General features: G+C 39.3%; 1 pseudogene; it reads left to right on the top strand.

Moving 5' to 3' along the window:
* The first annotated feature begins 4535 nt into the window (after positions 1 to 4535).
* Positions 4536 to 8791, top strand: part of LOC102893594 — a 12238-nt pseudogene continuing 7982 nt past the window's right edge.

Below are 8791 nucleotides of genomic sequence, written 5' to 3'. Positions count from 1 at the left end.
GACCCTTTTATTCTGATTTCTATTGAACTTGGGAAGATTTACGGTTCTTAGAATAAGCACATTTATTCAATGAGGGAATAAAATCAACATTATTAATTATTTTAAGAGAGACAACATTTTGAATCATGAAACCTCTAATTCATGAGTCTTAATCTTTCTCCTTGTTTCTAATGGCTGATAGCTCATCCTGCAGAATTATGCCTCTGTGCCCTTGGAACGTTCTGTAATTAATTAATAATTTACGCTGAGAGAAGTGATATGTAGAACAGGGACTGGTGTTCGCCCCATGCTGGGATTGCGTTGGCTGCTTAAACAGTCAGGGAGGTTTTCCTGGTGAAAGAGACTTATAGAGAAGTGCCCAGAGACCGAAGGTCAAAGGCTCAAAGTGGTAGATACATGTGGGTCTCTTCTTTCTTCTTCTCATAGCTATTGATAAGGCAAGGTCTCTCACCAGTGGATCAGATAGCATTTTGCAGATTCTGACCACCCATCTTTGGATTGTGTGAACTCCAAAACATTTTATAATTCGAATCTTTGAGAAAAGGCCTTCATCTGGGCATAGGAGAATTAGCATGCAGTTGAGAAAGAGATTTTAAACACATGAGCAGGACTGATTAGCTGTTCTTCTGATTCTTGGGCCATTTCCATTTTAGTTTCAGTAAATGAGGAATTTTTTAATGAGTTATGTGATATTTGCTGAAGGTTGCGATTTTGGCAAATGCTAAATAGAAAAAAAATTTTCTCCTCCCCTGCCTTCTCCTACCCATCTTCTTACTTGGACAGTGTTCTCAAATCGTTTGCCAAAACCAGTGACACAACTGCCTTCTTCAGACGGGCACCTGACAAACTGGCCCAGATTTCCACTGCCACCAGCCAGCTTTGTGTTGAGTCTTCTTTGCAGAAACACCAGCTTCTCAAATGCCAGCCTCCCCAAAAGGGCATTGCTCTAGAAAGGAGAGCATGAAGCTCTAGCTGAACCAGCAGGTCACTTAGCCTAAATCCCATAAGTGAAGGGTGGTCTTTTTTAAGTACAAAAGCGGTTTCATTGCTTTCTTAAAAATTTTAATACTCATTAAAAATTCTATGCAATAAGACAAATAACAATAAAGAAAGTAACGACCAAAACCCAAATCCTCCAGACCCCCAAATCCCATCTATGTGAAGGTGTCACAAAACTTTCTGTAAATGTCTAGACAGTAAGTATTTTCACCTTTGGAGGCCTTTCACTACAGTTGAATTCTGCCATTGTAGCAGGGAAGCAGTCATAGACGATATGTAAATGACCAGATATGACTGTGTTCCAATAAAACTTTATTTAGGGCCAGACCTGGCCTGCAATCTGTAGTTTGCTAACTCCTGATATAGGGTAACTCTCATTTATATTAGGTATACACCACTTCCCAAAACTTTTTTATTCTTTCTCACATGTGTCTTTGTGAATATAACCATAGAGAAAAAAAGAGAGAACTAATGTTACATAAATGAAAGAACTTTTATAAAAATAAAACTTATTTTTTTAAAAAAAATTCAGTTCAATTTAACAGAAGAATTGAAAGGAGACTGCAGGAATTGTTGGACTTCAGACACACATTTCTTCACCACAGGTGACAGTTTCTAAAATAGTTCCTCTGAAATTAAGGGGAAGAAAGATGATGAAAAGGTAGGGGATCCTTTTGATTTTTAAAGTTCAGTTTTCAATTTGGATGAAACTGTTGACTTCTACTCTGACGGATGAGAAAATGTACGTTCTTCCACTTTTCCTGCCTCCTCTGAATTCACATTACTCATTTGATTATTTTTAAATTGTCGAGACTGACGATTTACATTCTATTTTGTAACCAGAATTATCTGACTCTTTTGAACTTTTAAATAGTTGGGCTGTCCCCACTAATGCCCAGCACTAATTTTTTAAGTCAAAGTTTCTCCATTTCTTTTAAAAATTTTGATTTCTTTCTTATTGAATTGGATTTATTGCCTAGTAATTTTTTCAAGAAGTACATATAGGAGTTTCATTCCCCAATTCACCTCTTAGCTTCATACTCAAAGGACAAATTGTCTAGTTGTAACATTCCTGGGTCACACTTTCTATCAAAGGTTGTAGAATTTTAGAACCATAGTTTCTCCGTTCATCTCATGACTAGTTGGGTGTCGTGGTGAAGGGTCCCACTCTCCCCTCCCCCCAGCAATGTGCAAATGCCACATTTCTTCTGTTCTCCAACATTCCGTTGGAGAATGTCCATCTTTTGTTCCTGCTAGAGGATTACTTGGCTATGGTCATCACACTTGGGGTAATCTCTTTTTGCCTGAGAACCTTGTAGGCATTGCTTCTTTGCCTTCTGGCATGGGGTGTTGTTTTTGAGAAGCCTGAGCACAGCTTCGTTTTCCTCCCTTACGAGTATACCCCTCTTCCCATAGCCCCATGACTGAAGAAATCGTTATTGTTGGAATTAGTATCTTCTTGAGAACATATCACAGTATGAATCATTTATATCAGTTTTGTGGTGGTTTTTTTTTTTTTTTTTTGCCTTCAAGTTTAGTTCTTCCTTTAGGTTATGATAATTTTCTTCTATTTTGTTTTTTACTATCTTTTCTGTTCTATTATTTATGGAGTTCTTTATCTTGTTATATTGTCTTTGTTTCTGTATATCCTCTCAATTGCTTTTATATCTTTGCGTTAGGTAGCTACTGAAGGAAACCAGACTATGTCACTCCAAAAAATGCCTATTTGACAAAAAAATTATTTTGAGCTGAAGGCTATTAAGAAGAAGCAAATGTATAAAAAACTCCCCCTTTTCTGCCTAGAGGCAGGAAATAAATTCTCCTTTAACTGGAGACAGACTCTTATCAGCCCAGAGCCAGCACCAGAGGAACTTGCAAATAAACCCAGTTAAGGGAGAGAAGGACTCTCTAGCCTTAGGTGGACTACTCCTAGCCCAAACCCCTTTGTCTCGTCAATTCTACACAAAAGTATTGTTTCTTTGTCTATAAGGTACAAAAGCTTTCTATTCTGGTCACTTCTTTTTGTCTTCATTCCCTTATGAAGGCTCCTATGTACATGTAAAAGTTCAGTAAAATTTGTATACTTTTCTTCTGTTAGTCTGTCTTTGTCAGTTTAATTTTCAGACCTAGATAGGGACCCTGAGAGTATCAAGGAAAACTTTCTCTTCTTCTTCACTTAGCCTTATTCTATGTCAGTAATTTTTATTGTTGTTCTCTTCTTCTCTTCCTCACTATTTCTACTTGTTATTATTATTTTTATTAATTAATTTTTTAATTCTTTAATGTCACCATATATTTGACCCCTTTCACCTCATTTACCTCCCTCCTCCCCCCCTACTTATTATTTCTATAATGATGATGTTTTGATCCCTATTTTGTTTCTTTAGTTCCACAATTTCCCTTTCATTTCACTCCATTACTTTTTCATTTGACTTCAAATTATTGCTTTATTAAATACATGTTTTTCTTAAATTCTTTTGTAGCAAGAAGCACTTACAAGAGATTTGTCTTCTCTTCCTTGGATTATATTTTCTTCCTTCTTTCTGATTATAGCCTTTATCTGCCCCTCCTTCTCCCTTTCTTCCTTCTTCCTTTTCTCTCTCTCCCCCTTTCTCTCTCTCTCTCTCTCTCTCTCTCTCTCTCTCTCTCTCTCTCTCTCTCTCTCCCTACTTTTTCTTGTGCTTTAGTGTTTGCTTAGCTGGTATGCCATTTCTTTTTGCCTTGATCCGGCTTGGCGTAAACAGCTCTGCCCTCTCTCTAGTCAATATAATGTATCATGAATTCTCTCCAACTCTCTACTTTCTCTAAGACCTATTTGTCTTTCTCTGAATGCTGCTTTCTGTGCACTCTTGTTACCTATACGGAACCAGAACCTGTGGTGTTGGAGGGGAGTGGCTGGGGCAGTGCAGGAACGTTGTTCTGGTGGGTTGTGCAAAGCCTTTCTTGGACCCCTCGGCTTGTCCTACACCAGAGTTTACTGTGCCAAGGCCTCTTCTTCTCCCAAAGGGCATGGAAGCACCGGGCTTTAGAGATCTCTAATTTACCCCTAGTGAGTTTTTTCTTTCTTCTGACCTCTTGTAGTGGCAGATAAATGCTTCTCCTCTTTAAGATTTCCTCCCTCCATTTTTCCAGGCCAACTGCATATTCCTACTTAAAATGCTTCTCTCCAAATTGGCTAGTATAAGTGTGCATTGAAGATTTTGTCTACTCACTTTTTTCTCTTGGTTGGCTTTGAAGAGATGGAGATTAAGTTGGGAGCCTATAATAGTTTTTTTTTTCCTTGTGCAACAAACAACCTCAGAAGTTCAGTGGCTTATGAAAAATATTTATTTTTGTGCTCAGGGATCTGCAAGTAAGTTTGGTTTGTTTAATCTAAGGTAGGTTTGGCTGTGCTTGACTGGACTTCAAGCTTCCAGCCTGTTTCAGAGATGCTCCACATCTTCACTTTGGGGACCAAGATGCTGCTACTGGTGGGATCACAACTGCCTAAAAAAACAAGCTGAGTCACAGACACATGTAAAGCCTCTATTTGCGTCATGGCTGCTAACTCATACTATGGACCCAAACAAGCCACAATGCCAAATCTAACTCTGGTGGGTGACCAGCAGCATCACATGGTGAAGAACAAGCATGTAAAAGTCTATAAATAAGAAGTAAAGAATTGGGAAGAATTCCAACTGACCTCAGAGACTTCCTGTCTTTGGACAGAATATTTTGTTTCTTTCATTTGCTTCCACTTTTTAAACTTAGGGCAGAAAACCTTTTATTTTAAGAAATTATTATTATTTTTTTGATTTTCTATTTTATTTAATTAAGAATTAGAGAAGGATGACTCTTTGATCCAGCTGCAGTCTGACATCTTTACCCAGAAGTCCCTTTGTAGTCTCTAAGAGGTTATCTCAGCTTATTTAGAAAGTAAACTTGTTTTTAATGACGATAATTTCTTATTACACTCCTAACTCTCTCCTGCTCTAATTAGGACTCCAGTTCTTTTCTTCTCCCTGGGGATGCTTGACCTACAATAAATCGTTTTGGATTTAGCTTCTCATGTTTCCTCTTGACATCTCCTCTGTTTGGCTACAGCCTTTAAATTATTTTTTAAAACATAAATGCTGGGCATCTATGTACATAAATTAGGTTACATTAAAAGGGGAAATAAAGTAAGAGTATTGGCTTTCAAAAACTTTATTTAATAATGAGTCACTAGACAGGTGATTTAAAAGTTCTATGTGCAGACTAGACTTGTGAACCAGTGGGTTCTACTGGCGATCAGTCCTCAAACTGGACTTTTCCACTGGGGGAACCTTAGGATCTGGAGTCGAAGTTGTTGAAAAGTCTGGTATAAGGGGGCTGGAAATACATGGTATGTGTATATTTAATATGTAACATAGCAAAGAATATCAAAGAAAGATATAGCATGTCCACTGAGGGTCTGGAGAATCTGGTTCAAAATCTCCATAGAACAAACCTCTAGTGATCTGGTTGTTCGCTAGATGGAATTGGTTAGAGGAAGAGTCTAGACTCTGGAAGCTTTATATTCAGACTTGACTCACTGCCCTGTTTTTGGGCCCATGGTTTGTTGGGCCTCAGGTCCAGGTTCCCCCAGGGACACATATTTCTTAGGTGTGTGTTTCTGCTGCTCTTTGACTTCTCCCTCTCGGGGCATGTGGTCTTCAACCTTTTCTGCTACGTTTACTCCTTGTCTACCTCTCATTTCCCCTGAATGTGCTCACGTTGTAATGCTATTTGCCCTGGGACTTCACAGTTAAAATTTTTTTTTTCTTTAAAAATTCTTTAAATTTCTTGCATTTCAGGGGCATTTCAGAAGAGAGTAGCGATAAATACATTTATTTAGGCCACTATATTTAACCAGGCCATCCCTTTTAGGTCTCTCCTTCTGTGCTCCCCTTGCTTAGAATGTCTTCCATCCTCTTCCGTGTTTAATCATATTATAACTATCCTTTATACTCCATTCGAAATATCTCTCTTTCCTCCCTTTATTTACAGAAACTTTAAGGAAACACCAGCTATGTGCTAGCTAACGTGTTGGGCACCAAAAACTACATTGGTAAAAATACCCATGGCTCCTAACCTTGAGTCTAGTTTATCATTTAGTGAGGAGACTGTCCAGTGAACAAGTATGTCTCAGACGGTTGGATAATGGAATTAATGGAGGTGAGTGCATGGGAGCATAGGAGGAACGCCCAAGTCTGTCCAAAAGAGTCAGAAAGCCTTCCAGAACGAGGCAGCATTTGGGTGCACCTTAAGGTGTATTAGTCAGAGGGAATAGCATGAGTTAACAACAGGACAGAGAGAGAATGCGTGAATACTGGGTTACTCGACTAACTCAGTGCTATAGAATGTGAATCATTTCCTTCCTTTGCATTCCCACTGTCATTTTAAAATTTATTACTTTACCATTTTTATGTGCGAAACCCAAATTTGCCAAGTCCTCTGGTCTCTGTTTCTTTAATAGTCAAGCACAGCCTTCCAAGCACAGTTTCCGAGATTTACATGAAGAATGAAGGAGGAAGGGCTCTGTTTGTCTTGCCGACCCCACACATTGGCCCAGTCCCTTCTTTTTTTTGTCTCCCAGAACTCTATAAAGGATTATTGTGTGTTATGGACTTCTACTAAAGGCTTAAGAAAAACAAGAGGGGAGTACAGCTCAGGCTACAAGCCCAGGAAAAGCCCGCCTTTTTTCTGGGGGCTCTGCCTGCTGCCATGTTGCTGGGAGTCATTTTCCTTTCTATGTCACTTCTGCTTCTTTTCTTCCCTGAGTTCCAGGTATCTTCTAAATTGCCTTTCTTTAGAGCGAGGAGAAACCACCCAAATTCCTACTACTTTATTAGGCAGCCTATATCAATTTTCCTAGTTAAAATTAATTGTTTTCACCTGTGGGTTTCTATAGGATTGTCTTCCTCAATTAAGCAAATTTCATCCACCATCTTTTACCTCTGAACTTGCCAGTCTTCTCTACCAGATATAAGCTCTGAGGTTGGGGACCTCGACTCATTCATGTTTATATAATAAAGCATAATATTTCACTCAAAGTAATTATTCAAATAAATCATTCTACACGCACTGTCAAAAACCGAGGACTTTGCAACATGAGATGGCATTTAATGCCTGCATGGTGGTTTCTTCAGCCTCGTACAAGCTAGTTTGATTCTTCAGCTGTTCCTAATTGAGATTCTTCCAGTCAGTGACAAATGATGGAGGTAAATGCAGCACGGGACCTGAGACTTAGCTTTCCGCAGGTCAGCATCTTGAATCCTGTGCTTCCTTTCCCATTGTCACAACAGTCAGAGGAGGGGGGTGAGGATCTCCCCTCCTCACCCATCAGAAGTGGCATCAGCAATGCCACTTGTCAAGGACCCATAGAGGTCAGTGATCAGTGGGGCGGTATTGGAGTTTTTGGCACTGGTGAGGCTGTGGTAAGGTGGTGGCTGGTAAGTGATATGGACGGTCTTTCCTCAGGGGACTGAAAGTTTATAGGACCTTCACCTCTGCCCTGTTTCTCTGTGATATTTAGATTTTACCAACGATCTAAGGAACTTTAAAAATTTTTACCTCATTGAGTAGTGGGACCAGGATTCAATATGGCCAGCTCCACAAAAGATCATTTGGTCAGCTGGGGTTGGCCAGTGGTTCTTCCCACAAAGGACACTCATGACGGTTTCTAGTTGCAAGTCCTGAGAAGTTATGTGGTGGGTGGAGTGGTCTCATTAATAATATTTCTTATTGGTAAGTTTTCAAATCAATAACCGCCCATCCAAATGACATGGTAATAATGACTATTTGTAGGCATTATTCTTTTGGAAATAAGCCAAATTTTATGTTGTCCCTTCTCTTCCAGTTAGCAGCCATAAGCATTTTGAAGAAAATGACTTGAAAATAAAATAATACCTCTTTGATAGGTGCTTGAATCTCAAACAGTATGAGATTTCTGGGTTTTTATTTTTTTTCTTCTCTACAGGATATACTTTAATTTCTGAGTGGGGGGTTTAGGTTTCAGAATCTATAATTTTCCCCCCCTTAAAAGGCTAAGAAAACATGACCTCTACTCGCTCAACAGCATGCTATGTAGATTTCTGAAAGCAAGTTGAAGATATGCTTGGCAATTGGTCATTCTCTCTCTTTCTCAGAGTTATTTTAAAGGAATTGGCTCACACAATTGTGGGGTGGGGGCTAGTAAGTTTGAAATCTGAAATCTGCGGTCCATGCTGGCAGACTGGAAACTCAGGCAAAAGCTCATGTTACAATCTTGAGGCAGAATTTTTTCTTCTCTGGGAAGCTAGTTTTCACTCTTAAGGCCTTTGACTGATTAGATGAGGCCCACCCACATTGTCACAGGTAATCTACTTAAGCCAACTGATTGTAGATGTTAACCACATCTACCAAATTCCTTCATCGTGACACCTAGATTAGTATTTGAATGAATAACTGGGTGCTGTAGCCTAGCCAAGTTGACACATAAAACTAACCATCGCAGTAAATAAAGCTGGAGTCTTTGCAGTCAGGCAGAAAGGAAACCGAAGGAAAGGAAAGCTGCATTTCAAGGTGGATTATTGTGTATGGTGAGAAGGCAGGAGGGAAAATGAGTCTACTGACATCAGGGCCATCATTCTGAGATTGGGAAGGATTGAAAAACAATTTCCTCAGCTGGGATACAGAAGTCAATTCAGCTATTATAAGATGTTTTCTATTGAAAATAAACTCCTACATTGTTGAGACCAAGGCAGGTCATCATTTGGGTTAGGCGGAGGCAGTAGGTGAGGGATGTGTGTGT

Source organism: Pteropus alecto, unplaced genomic scaffold, assembly GCF_000325575.1.
Source record: "Pteropus alecto unplaced genomic scaffold, ASM32557v1 scaffold206, whole genome shotgun sequence".
In the NCBI taxonomy this organism is placed as follows: domain Eukaryota; kingdom Metazoa; phylum Chordata; class Mammalia; order Chiroptera; family Pteropodidae; genus Pteropus; species Pteropus alecto.
Note: the sequence above shows the minus strand (reverse complement) of the source record. Positions and strands in the feature narration are given on the sequence as shown.